The sequence below is a fragment of the Rhinopithecus bieti genome, unplaced genomic scaffold (genome assembly GCF_001698545.2).
Source record: "Rhinopithecus bieti isolate Rb0 unplaced genomic scaffold, ASM169854v2 scaffold_34876, whole genome shotgun sequence".
NCBI classification, from domain to species: Eukaryota; Metazoa; Chordata; class Mammalia; order Primates; family Cercopithecidae; genus Rhinopithecus; species Rhinopithecus bieti.
The window spans coordinates 1,190,997-1,204,073 of NW_016814760.1; the positions used below are offsets into that span (position 1 = coordinate 1,190,997).

Consider the following 13,077-nt stretch of genomic DNA (forward strand, 5'->3'; position numbering starts at 1 on the left):
AAATGGTGCAACGATGTGACTGCCCAGATAATGACTAAAGCCAGGTGCAGTGGCTCAGGCCTGTAATCCCAGCATTTTAAGAGGCTGAGGTGGGAGGTTTGCTTGAGCCAAGAGTCTGAGACCAGCCTGGGCAACGTAGGGACACCCGGTCTCTACAAAAATATTTTAAAATTTAGCTGAGCACAGTGGCTTACCCTGTAGTCCCAACTACTCAGGAGGCTGAGGTGAGAGAATTGCTTGAGCCCAGGAGGTCAAGGCTGCAATAAACCTTGATCACCACTGTACTCCAACCTGGGTGACAGGCAAGACCCTGTGTCAATAAATAAATAAATGAAAGAAAGAAAGAAAAAAAAAAGAAAATGACAAAAAACAAAATTTCACAAATGTCTTCATGCTTATAATAATATATTAATGCATCATATATCACAAATACAAAGTCTGGAGTTTTCCCCTTAGGCTTATAATAAACTATAAAACTCCTATTTAATATATTTACTTTTATAAGTCTTCTCTGTTTAGGAGTATATGCTATACAAGTACATACATGCTGAGTTTTTGCCATGAGAGCTATAGTTCTCATCTCAGATTAGTGACTTGCCTTTTAACCCATACTTACATACATTTCATTTCCATTATAAGACACTTAATACCCTTCTAGTGGTACATTCTAATCAACACATTTTGAAAATCTTGATTTTTAAATAAAGCTTGTTATGTATTTAAATAAATGAAATCTGTTAATAATTTAACAGTTGAAGCACAATACATCACTATGTTGTTTTGTTTAAACTAGTTCACAGCTGTAGGAAAATGTTTGATTTTACAACTATAACCGAGGTGAGACTGGACAGTTGTAAGCAGTGAAATACTAGAATACAGTGAATGAATAAATAAAATTTTTAAAAAATCAGTGGCCATTCATTATTTTGTTTTTAGGAGCCTGGAAGAAATGGTCTTCTTTAAGTTTCAAATGTTCTGGTAAATGTAGGCGTTTCTTAGCTTCCTCAGTATCACCTTGAATTGCTGAAAAAAGTGACTCTAAAGAATCAAAGTTCTTTCAGGTCTAGGTAGCCAAGGATGGCCACATTGAAGATCTCGCCGCGGAAGTCCTGATTGAAGATACCCACGATATGCGTTTCCATGGCCTTATTTGTGTTCTTAGAGTATGGGTTCCATCCTATCCTCATGATCATCTTATAGACATCTCCACTTCCAGCACTGGCCCAACCATAATAAACGCCAGCGCATGCATCAGCTGGAAGAGTACTACTTGTTCAGGAAAGTTCGCTGTGGCCATGCCCAGTGCTTGGATCCACAGCACCTGGCCTGGGCAGAAGTAGAGCTGGTGCCTCAGAATGCAGTCCACTCGCTCGGGGCACAGGCTGTGGCCCAGTCCACGCTTTGCCCAGACCCCGCACAAGGGGTCCATCGGGGGACTGGGTGTGAACTCTGTGCTGGGGCAGACGCCCACGACATGCAGTGGTGGGTGGGTCTCTCACGCCGCCGACCCCAGGAATAGTTTCTGAGGCAGCTGGACTAGGGAGTACTGTCATCTGCACCTGCTTCTCCCACACACTTCTCTGATGGGGGCCCCCAGGGACGACACTGATGGGAGCAGAGGCTTCTCAGGGATGATTTGGGGATGATTTGGATGGGGAAGGCAGAGAGAAGAAACAAGTGGTTTTGGATTATGCAAGTTCTACTGTATTGATGCAAAACTTCAATTCGTCCGCACCACCTCCATTTAAACGGAATCAAACACGTGTTCGCACAGCATCAGTTTCACCATGTCTGAGGCCCCGGACCCGGGTTGGGGAGAGGTTTGCCTGAGCATGCTGCAAGACCAGGCACAGCCAGGGATGTGCAAGTGCACACCTGCACCCACACAGGCGAACACAGCCCAAACGTGCAGGCACACAGTGCCGTCTCTCGGCGGACAGACTGCGAAGGGAAGTGAAGTGAGACCCGAGCCGGGTGCCAGGCCAGTGAAAATCCTGAACTGGCTGCTCCTGGCTCCGGAGAGTGCAGATTCATAGGGTATGTTCAGGTGAATGCATGGGTTTTAATGCGTGCTAAGAGACCTCTTTAATGGAGGTTTCAGGGTAAGATTCAATCTTTACACTTCATGACAGCCCTGGCTCCCACCCCAGCCATCATCTTAGGACATGTCAAACGTCCTCTCCAACAACCACTACAATTCAGACACTTCAGATATTTAAGTTCTTCCCCTTGGTGCAAACAAACCCAGCAATGGCAGTTATTGCATCATCTAAAAAGAAACATTCTCTTCACAATTAAACTCATTCTTGAGTATTCAAATCCAGTGACTAGGCAATCTTAATCATCTTCTCTAAAGCAAACAGAAATTTCCGCCAGATTATCAGGCCCACTTAACTTCCTGAAGCCAGTCCCTGAGGGAGCATCACCAAGTCTCCTACTTAGACCACCGGGCTTGAGGCAGCTCTGGACACCTTGGGCACAGTCAGGGAGAGTGGGAGAAGGGAGTGGAGGGGCGCCACCTGCTTCTGCCATCTGGGTCGCTCTGCGTCTCAGTCCCCTTCAGCTAGAGCCCTCCCACTGCTCTCATACACCTCATACTCAGATTTCTGACTGAAATCCTCTTCCCCATCTCTGGCCAGACCACAAGCTCTTTCTTGTCTTGGTGAAGCCACAGGTGTGTGACAGCTTGGTCTCCATTTGCCCACCAAACCCAGCCTCCTCACCACTGGCCCCTCAAGTCCTTCTCTCCTCAAGACTTCTTTCCTGACTATCCTGCCCCCAGTCGACCTTGCACCCCAACCTTGCTCTCTTCTCCACCATCACTAAGGAAGGCTTTTCTTGCCTACTAGACAACAAGCTTCTTCCCCAGGCAATTTATTTTCCCTAGCTCAAAGGTTACCATTCACCCTTGGTGTTTATTGACATGATTTCACTGAACTACAGATGTAGCATGTGTGGCAGCTGGGGTGTGGGGGAGAAACAAAGGTGACCTGTACCATCTACACGTGACATTCCTTTCAGTTTTCCTTCCCAGTTCGTTTGTTTCTTTGTTCTTGCATCAAACATTGCCCATTTATCATTTGTCTGGTACTGTGAAAGACATTGAGCATAATAAGATAGATAAGACACAATTTCTCCCCTCAGTCCCCAGGGGAGCTCGGAGTCTAGTAGGACAGCAGTTAGAGGTTCACAGCAGATAGCTACAATACAGTGTAGTGAGTGCAGTGATAAGGCATTGTGGGAGTGATGCAGAGGGGCTCCGAACCTGGGTGGGAAGGAGGCTCAGCTGAACGTTGAAGGATGAGTAGGCAATAGCCAGGGGCAGGTGGGGGCAGGGGGAGGGAGATCGAGGGATAGTGGTATAGCAGGGAAAGGGAACTGTGGAAGGCACCATGACGTGTGCTGAGAACTGAGGGTAGTTTGGAGTTGCTGGAACTGAGGTTTGAGGCAGAGAGTGGTGAGCGATGAGGCCAGAACTGCTCTAATTCTGGGGGGTGCCATACATACTGCAGTCGTCATGATAGGTAGCCCCTGTTGTGCACAAATTTTGTGGCCTTAGTCCATGGCCCTGAATGTGGCTGAGAGGTAAAGCTAAGCTTGGTGATAAGGACTACAATCTGATAAGGACTGAAGAAATTGAACTTCAGCCTCATGCTATCCCCAGGTGGCTGAGCCCCTACCATGCTGTGTCCCTCTGGGCACCCATATGCTGGTCTTTTCCTTCTCACCCCTTCCTCCTTAGATCACAGGCTGTTAGAACTAGAAGAAACCTTAAATGCCATCAAGGGCAATCACTTCTTTCAACAAATAAAATAACACGAAAGCAAATAAAGTCCCAGAAAAGGGATTGGTTTGCCAGAGGTCACATAGTCAGTGGTAAAATCTTCCAGGTCTGTTTTTCCCCCAGACCCACTTACCTACTGGCAATATCCCCAACATCCACCCTGCCCCCCACAACTTCTCCTGGTGTTTTCTTTCAGGCATTTGGATGTGGCTGAGGCTGATTTGCCAAATCCCCTCCCTAAACCTTATGGTTAATGAATTGGGGGTGGGTCCTGGCAGTTGGACAATGAGGCCCCTGGAGAGGTTTATTGGGGAGCTGTAGGAAATGCACTTCCTTCCTGAGCAAACTTCCAGAAGTGCCAGGTGCTCCTGGATGTGTGGGAAGGACCTGCACACAGCCACTGGGTAGAAATTCTCAAAGGAAGTTTGGAAGAAGGGGAGCCTTGGGAGACACACAAATGTAAGGCAGCAGAGCTCCCATCTTTAACATTCCCCCTCACCCCTTTGGGAAAGACTGCCAGAGACACCTGTACAGCCTGGTGTGTGGTCTGGGGTGACTGTAGAGAGGGGCAGTCAAAGGAAGAGAGACTTTCCTGTTGCCACCTACTTGGTAGTGTCGTTGGGGTCGGGGGCAAACACTTGGAATTTCAGGCCATGATCAAGGAGGGAGCAGTGGTCCCCCCCACCCCACCCCCGTGATGCTGGGAGGCCTGGAAGAAGCCTAGAATGCTCACAAGCCCCTGGTGCTTGTGCAGCTGTAGGCCTGGGTTGCACATGTATCAATTCTGTGTATCAACAGCAGGTGTTTATCCTCTCTTCCCCTATTTTCTCTCCCCTTGATGTAAGCTGTCTTGTGACTTGTTTTGGCCAATGGAATATGAGAGTAACACTAGCAGGAGCTTTAAATGGGTTTGTGTGTTTTGGCTTCATCTCCTGAGCTTTCCGGGTTATGAGGAGAGCTTGTCCTGAGTGTCTGCTAGAGCTTGTCCTGAGTGTCGGCTAGTTCCAGGACGAAGACCCACAGTCTGAAGCAGAACCACAACATCCGATGTGCAGGCTATTGAATGAGAAATAAATACAATTGCCATCTGAGATTTCAGAGTTGTTTGTTAAGCAGCATGGTCAGAGCAAACCCTAGAATACAGTTATTTTGAGAAAGACTGAAAACACAAACGACCAGTGACAACACAAAAAGGTTTTCTTCTCTCATGTAAAAGTCCAAAGGTAGGCCATCCAAGGAGTCACCAAGACCCAGGACCCTTCCAGCTTTCAGTTTCATCCTCTCCAGGTTGTGGCCTTCATCTTCATGATCCAAAGTGGAGTGAGTGATCAGAGTCCACATTCTAGCCAGCAGGAAGTAAGGCTGAAGGATGGCAGAGGACATGCCTGTCCCTTTAAGGAGACTTCCTAAAAGTTTTACACCGGCAGTAATTTCGAAAATATTTAATGACCAGTAAGGCATGGGTTTCAGTTAATCAGAATGAATGCCAGCTATAAACAACAGGTACATCTCTACCTGGGCATGTGGGGTAACTATCAGCCCTGATCACATCTTTCCACTTACAGATTTCATTGGCAGATCTTAGTCACATGACCACACATAGCTTCATGGAAGCCTGGGAAGCACAGTCTTTACTCCAGACAGCCTTGGATCCAAACACAAGTTGGAGGTTCTAGTATGGAGGGAGAAGGAGAAGGTATTTACAGTGGGACAGCTAGTGTCTCTGCTACGCAATTAAAGACACTTAGCAGAGCTCTTGGTACAGGTCCATAAGCCCTTTCCACAATTTAAAAAAGAATTTTCCAAGTTTCTCTGAAAACTTTCATGAAAAAGTATTTTTCATAAATCATTAGTCAGCAGAATCTGACCTGATGTGTCTATTCAATTTGGGGCGAATATTCATACATTTGCTGCAGAAATATAATGTGTTTGATTATGAGATACTACCCTGGATCCCCCTACATACATACAGTATGTATACACATACACATATATGCACGTACACAGTATTACCTTTATAAAATCTAAAAAAAGCCTGAACTTGAAGCACGTTTGCAGGGTTTTGGATAAATCAGGTGATCATACATCCCAGTTTTACAATTGTAGTCCTGGTGAAATTATTGATAGCTCCCCCACCCCTCCTTTACACTTTCAAAATTGCCTGGTTTGCATGATAAATTATTTGGTCAACCTGTGGATAAGGGATTGTGTATCTGTACAAAGTTAAGCTCTCAATAAACGGCAGCAGTTATTACAATTCCCAAGTCGAGCTCTTATGGCCCCTGTGTATATACAAGAATATACTAAAATTTTTTAAGGTAGCCATTCAGTTCCTCACACCTAAACAGTACCCTCATCCCGATTTTGGCACCATTCTTTATGAATTGGCTTCCAAGACTGCGTGGCAGCCAACTTCATCCCAGCTGCCTCTTAGTGGTCACAGGGTTGGAAGTAGTGAGCACTAAATCAAGGCTGTTTTATTGAAGCAGAAAAGGGACTAGCACATTTTGAATGTTGACAGGCTATTCTTTCTTTATTTATGGTGAATTTAAAAATAGGCCTGGAGATGACTTTTCGCAGCTGAATTCTGCACTCATGATATCCCCTTTCCACAGGAGAGATGTGGAGAACATCCGACTGGAAAGTCCGTTTCTTGATTTGAGGTTTTTCCTCCAGGTTCCACAGTCAGGAGTTCAACTCCCGGGACAGGCGCCAGTGTCTGTCTAAGCAGGGCCAGGCCTGAGCAGCATTGTAGATGGTCCCTTTCTGTTCCCTCCTCCCTGCATTCCCTCACCATCCCTGCTCGACTTACCCTCTTCCAATTTCCCACAGCAAAGCACAGTGTGATATTTCCCAAACTTGGCTCATCTTCATTTGCATCTGGGGGTGTTGGAAAACACAGATTGCTGAGCCCTGCCCCCAGGAGAGTAATCGAGGAGGCTGGGGCCAAGGCCACAAATCCGTATTTTTAACTGTCCCCTTGGTGATTCTGAAGAGCACCCTAGATCAAGAAACACTGGGCTGGCGGCTCACACCTGTCATCCCAGCACTTTGGGAGGCTGAGGTGGGAGGATCACTTGAGGTCAGCAGTTCGAAACCAGTCTGGCCAACAGGGTGAATCCCTGTCTCTACTAAAAATACAAAAATTAGCCAGGCGTGGTGGTGCGCACCTGTAATCCCAGCTACTTGGGAGGCTGAGGCACGAGAATCACTTGAGCCTGGGAGGTGCAGGTTGCGGTGAGCTGAGACCATGTCACTGCACTCCAGCCTGGTTGACAGAATGAGACTCTGTCTCCAAAAACAAAAGAAAAAAGAAAAGAAAGAAACACTGGCATAGTGCAATGAGCAAGGGCTTTGAAATCAGACTGGAGTTCAAATCCAGCTTCTGCCACTGTGGTCATGGGCCATTACTAAGCTTCTTTGAGTCTCAGTTTGCCCATTTGTAAAAGGTGAAAATTGAGAAAAAAAACAACAACTATATATAGTTGTTGTTATTGTTGTTTTGAAGGGTAGCATTTTGCTCTGTTGCCTGGGCTGGAGTGCAATGGTGTGATCAGCTCACTGCAACCTTAAACTCCTGGGCTCAAGTGATCTTCCCGCTTTAGCCTCCCGTGAGTAGCTAGGACTACAGGCACCTGCCACCGTGCCTAGATAATTTTTTAAATTGTCGTAGAGAGAGATTCTCACTATGTTGCTGAGGCTAGTCTCGAACTTCTGGCCTCAAGCAATCCTCCTGCCTCAGCCTCCCAAAGTGTTGAGATTATAGGTCTGAGGCACCACACTCAGCCAAAACAATGTATTTAAAGATCCTGAAACCATAATAGGTAGATTAAAAGGACTCAATAAATTATAACTTCCCCCAAGTTCTGAATCACAATAAAGCATAATTGATTAATAAGACAGTTGTGGGTTACTCTTCCAGAGAGACCAGCCCAGCATTTAAAGGGGGAGGGACAAAGTGTTAAGACCAAGAATCAATTCTCTCGCGGGGTACAGTGGCTCACCACTCATAATCCAAGCATGAGGGGTTGCAGTGAGCTGTGTTTACACCACTGCACTCAAGCCTGGGCAACAGGCTGTCTCCAAAAAAAAAAAAAGAAGAAAAAAAAATTAATTATTCCCTAGACCTTGGTGGAAATGTTTGAGGGGAACAGGAGAGATCTTCCTAGCCCCTGTAAATTATACCTAAAGGATTTCTTCTTCTTTTTTTTAAGACAGAGTTTTGCTCTTGTTGCCCAGGCTGGAGTGCAACGGCACGACCTTGGCTCACTACAACCTCCACCTCCCAGGTTCAAGCAACTCTCCTGCCTCAGCCTCCCAAGTAGCTGGGATTACAGGTGCCTGCCACCACGCCTCGCTAATTTTTTTTTGTATTTTTAGTAGAGACGGGGTTTCACCACGTTGGCCAGGCTGGTCTCTAACTCCTGACGTCAGGTGATCTGCCTGTCTCGGACTCCCAAAGTGCTGGGATTACAGGCGTGAGCCGTCTTGCCCAGCCGATTTCCTATCTTAATGGAAAAATTTTAAAACCTTTACCCTTTATTTGTCCCTTGCCAATAATCCTTTTCCTGTCCCTCATTTCAAAATCAGATTGGTGTGATTCTATCATGCCAAAACTACTGATTAATTTTAGCTTATATTTGATAGAATGCCAGCCTGTAGGGGGAGAGTTGATTAAGTCTGTTTCTTTTGTCATAATCATAGTATAGTCCCTATATGATATTTACTCAGCTCTCTTTGGCTTGGGGCAGGGATAACAGGATGCAATGGTGAGCTATCAATCACTGATAATGGCTTTGGTAGGCTTTCATGATGGCCACAACCATGTTCCATGTCCTGTAAATTCATAGCTCCACATCCATGGGATGGAGCCACAGGTGGAAGTGGTTCTTGGAGGAAGGTGGTGGAGAGGACTCTTTTTGGCATGAATGCCGAAAGGGTTTCTCCAGCTCTCCAATAACAACAAAAGCAGTTTTGTCTCCCATGTTATTGTATGCAGTCAACAAATATTTATCAGTTGCTTGCTTGATTTTATGTTTCTATATATGCAATTTCTCTAAAATCTTTAGGAATCTAAAGTTCTTGGTTCTAGGAATCTAGTTCTTGGTTATGGGAGAGGCATGGAGGGGGAGAGATGAAGTGTGAGATTAGATAACATTTTATAGTTTAACTTTTACATTTCTGCTATATTGTGTGGCTATATGGCTTAAGGAGAGAAGATGGTCTTTGGAGTTTGACATGCTTGGTTTCAGATCTTGCCCCCACCATGCTATTATTGAGGATAAACTCTCAGTGGCATAACCCAGTGAAACTTTATCTCATCTAAGTCATAGTCTAGTGCAGGGGGCAGAGGGCAGGGTGATGGGTGCTCTGCTTCATGTAGTCATTCAGGGATCCAAGCTCCCCTCGTCTTCATCACATGGCTCCATGGTACCCTGGGTCATCCAGATAGTGATGTGAAAAAGGGAAGTGGAAGCTCATCTGCAAAGTCTTTACGGGCCAGGCCTGAAAGTGGAAAAAATCACTTCTGTCCCCATTTCAGTGGCCAGAACTCAGTCATGTGGCCTGCCTAACTGCAAGAGAGCTAGGAAATATAGTTGAGTATGTGTCTAAAAATGAAGAAAATGGATACTAATGAGCATTAAAAGGTTCTGCCACAGCTATTCATCAGCTTTGTGACCTTGAGCAAATGACTTCAACCTTCTTAGCCTCAGTTCACTCATCTGTATAATGGGAGTAATACAGATCTCATGGGACTGTTGTGAGACTTAGAGGAAATAGTATACATGACGTGCTTGATACCCAGTGCATCCTTCCCATTTTAAATATACAGATAAACAGTTTTTCCTTCCTCTGGGCAACTCGAAATATTGACTAGTTGAAAGTTGGCCTTCAGCAAACTTTTATGTCATTAGGGGAATATGGATCAGCACACACAGCTCCTATGCCCTGGGAGTAGAGGGTTGAGTTTGGGTGATCTCTCAGGGAGGCAGTAAAGTGGTCCCTGAATCTTGGGGGAGTTTGTCTTAAGGTATTTTCACAACATATGTGAAGGTTTTGCTGAGCTATTATCTGAATAAACAGGAACAGTGGTTCTCTAGTTACTTCAAGGAAAGTACCAGAACAAAATGATTTCCATGCAGCACCAAGCATTTATGTTAATAGAAGTAAAAAAATCTGATGGAACTACTGGACTATTACAAAGACTTTGGAAGAATCTTTCCTTCTCTTGAGATCTTTAAGAAAAGGTTAGTTTCTTTTTTCTTTTCTTTTTTATTTTCTCCTTCCTTCCTTCCTTCTTTTTCTTTCCCTTTCTTTCTTTCTTCTTTCTTTCTTTCTTTCTTTCTTTCTTTCTTTCTTTCTTTCTTTTTCTTTCTTTCTTTCTTTCTTCCTTCCTTCCTTCCTTCCTTCCTTCCTTCCTTCCTTCCTTCCTTTTTCTTTCTTTCTTTCTTTCTTTCTTTCTTTCTTTCTTTCTTTCTTTCTTTCTTTCTTTCTTTCCTTTCTTTCTTTCTTTTTCTCCCTTCCTTCCTTCCTTCCTTCCTTCCTTCCCTTCCTTCCGCCCTTCTTTCTTCTTCTTTCTTCTTTCTTCTTCTCTTTCTTCTTTCTTCTTTCTTTCCATTTCTTTCTCTTCTCCCTCCTCTTCCTCTTCCTCCTTCTCCTCCTCCTTCCCCTTCTTCCTTTCTTCTTTCTTTCTTCTTTCTCTTCTTCTTCTTCTTCTTCCCTCCCCCCCCGCCCCCTCCCTCCTCTTCCTTCCTTCCTTCCTTCCTTCCTTCCTTCCTTCCTTCCTTCCTTCTTTCTCTTTATTTTTTTCTCTTTCTTGACAGGGTTTGGCTGTGTTGCCTAGGCTGGAGTGCAGTGGTGTAACCTCAGCTCACTGCAACCTTTGCCTCCCAGGTTGAAGTGATCCTCTTGCCTCAGCATCCTGAGTAGCTGGGATGACAGGTGCCACCATGCCTGGCTAATTTGTTTGTGTTTTTGTAGACCGGGTTTTGCCATGTTGCCCCAGCTGGTCTCGAACTCCTGTGCTCAAGAGATCTGCCAAGTGCTAGGATTATAGGCATGAGTCACTGCTCCTGGCCAGAAGAGGTCAGTTTCTATATTTTGGGGCTGTTCAGCACATTTCTTTTTAGGATCAGAAGAATGGGCTGAGGCTTCTGGGGCCACCTTCATCCCTCCTGTCCTTTCATGGAGTGGTCCTTTTCTCCCTTCTTCAAGAAATGAGGCACCTAAGCCTTTGTGGCTGAGTTGACCTGCCTCTTAGCCTCTGAGGCCTGCTTTATAGGAACCTCCAGAATGCTTAACCCCTGATCGGGTTCCAGAACAATGTCCTAGAACATACTGTGCACTCGATCAGCCATACCCAATGAGAGCCAAGTTCAAGAGGGTCAGTGTAGGGAGATGCAAGGAGAGGAGAATAATGAAGTGCTGTCATGGGAAGAAGATATAAATAAAATGCCCCTGTTTCCAAAGAGGCAGTACAGCCCACAGGCTCTGTTCTCGGGCGTGCCGTGAAGCTAAACCAGAGCTCAGAGTCAAGACAGGAGAAAGAAGGCACAGGCTTGGCGGCCAGACGCTTTTTCTTCCTCTGCTCTCTGTTGGGTGGCTTAGAGGATGCACACAGAACCCAGACTATGCTCTTTCCTCTGAATGACTTCCAGCCACATCCCTCCCCGACCCCAAACTGAAAGCCATTCTATTTTAATATTTCTCTTGGGAAGTAGATTCCAAAATTTCCCTAAGTCTTCCCGTAAGAGGAGACTCTGATTTCCATTAAATCCAGGGTCACATAGTTTTCTATATTCATTTGCATTTGGTTTGCATAAATTAGCATGCTACCAAGTCCTGGACTCTGAGTCGAAGCAAGCCAGGGAATTAATGCAAAAAGACTCAAGCTTCTGTGCCCCTGGGAAATGGCAGAGGAAGACAGCTTCAGCCTCAGAGCACACAGCACTGAGTTGTAAGAAACAGGTCTCATCATCCCCTTGGCCAGCAGATTTTCACCCTGGGCCCACTGAGAAGCCTGCCAGGGGGTCCTCTGTTGTCTGGACCCTGAGGCTTCATCCTCAATGTGTTGGAGCCTAGGAGAGAAGATTAGAGTTATGCGGTAGGTGTGGGAGCTGTGTTTGATGGGATAGGAGTTGGGTGAGGAGGGATCCTCGGTTTTGGGTAAAGGCAAAAAGGCAAGGAAGCCAGGAAAAAGCAAGGAATTGGAATAAAGACAGAGTGTGGGAGAAAGGGAGTGAGCTGGGTACAGGGGTGGGAGCAGATGTAGAAGGAGGAGGACAGAGAGTCTGAGTCGGGATTGAGACAGCCCGTGGGAAGTGGACCCCTAGTGTAGAAACAGGAGAACCAGAAAGGAGAGGTAAGAGGGGGCAAGAGTTGGGGGAGTTAAGTAGAGGCAAGCCAGCAGGCAAGCACTGCATGGCTAGTTGAGAATGGAAAGGGGACGTAGTGATCTAGGAAGTTTCTGTTTAAAGGCAGAGAGTGTATGGTCAGGCAGTTTCCCCAGGGGCTGTATCTATTTTCTTGTTTGTTTTTTGTTTGTTTGTTTGTTTTTGTTTGTTTGTTTGAGATAGAGTTTTGCTCTTGTTTCCTAGGCTAGAGTGCAATGGTGCAGTCTCCACTCACCGCAACTTCTGCCTCCCAGGTTCAAGCAATTCTCCTGCCTCATTCTCTCGGGTAGCTGGGATCACAAGCATGTGCCACCACTCCCAGTTAATTTTGTATTTTTTTTTTTTTTTTTTTTTTTTTTTTTGAGATGGAGACTCGCTCTGTTGCCCAGGCTGGAGTGCAGTGGCGTGATCTTGGCTCACTGCGAGCTCCGCCTCCTGGGTTCACGCCATTCTCCTGCTTCAGCCTCCTGAGTAGCTGGGACTACAGTCGCCCGCCACCAGACCCGGCTAATTTTTTGTATTTTTAGTAGCGACAGGGTTTCACCGTGTTACCCAGGATGGTCTCGATCTCCTGACCTCGTGATCCGCCCGCCTCGGCCTCTCAAAGTGCTGGGATTACAGGCATGAGCCACCGCACCTGGCCTGTTTCTATTTTCTTTTGCCAGACAGGTTAAGTTAGACTGGGGTTTCTTGCTGAGGTCTGTCCTGGGACTGTCTGAGGTGTCACGAAGAGCCCACAGGTACAGACAACAGATTTGAAAGTGATTCCAGGCACAGCAGATTATAGCAAGACGAGGCTCCAAGTTGTTTTTCCAGAAGTAACAAGCTGCTCCACTACCCACACATGTAACTCATTTTCCCTGTGGCCAAGACACTCCTGTGCCTGAGGGAAAGGCAATG

At 45.9% G+C, this 13,077-nt stretch overlaps 1 pseudogene; it reads right to left on the reverse strand.

Moving 5' to 3' along the window:
• Positions 1 to 907: 907 nt before the first annotated feature.
• LOC108515230 (riboflavin kinase pseudogene) lies at positions 908 to 1,429 on the reverse strand (annotated as a pseudogene).
• Between the last annotated feature and the right edge of the window lie 11,648 nt (positions 1,430 to 13,077).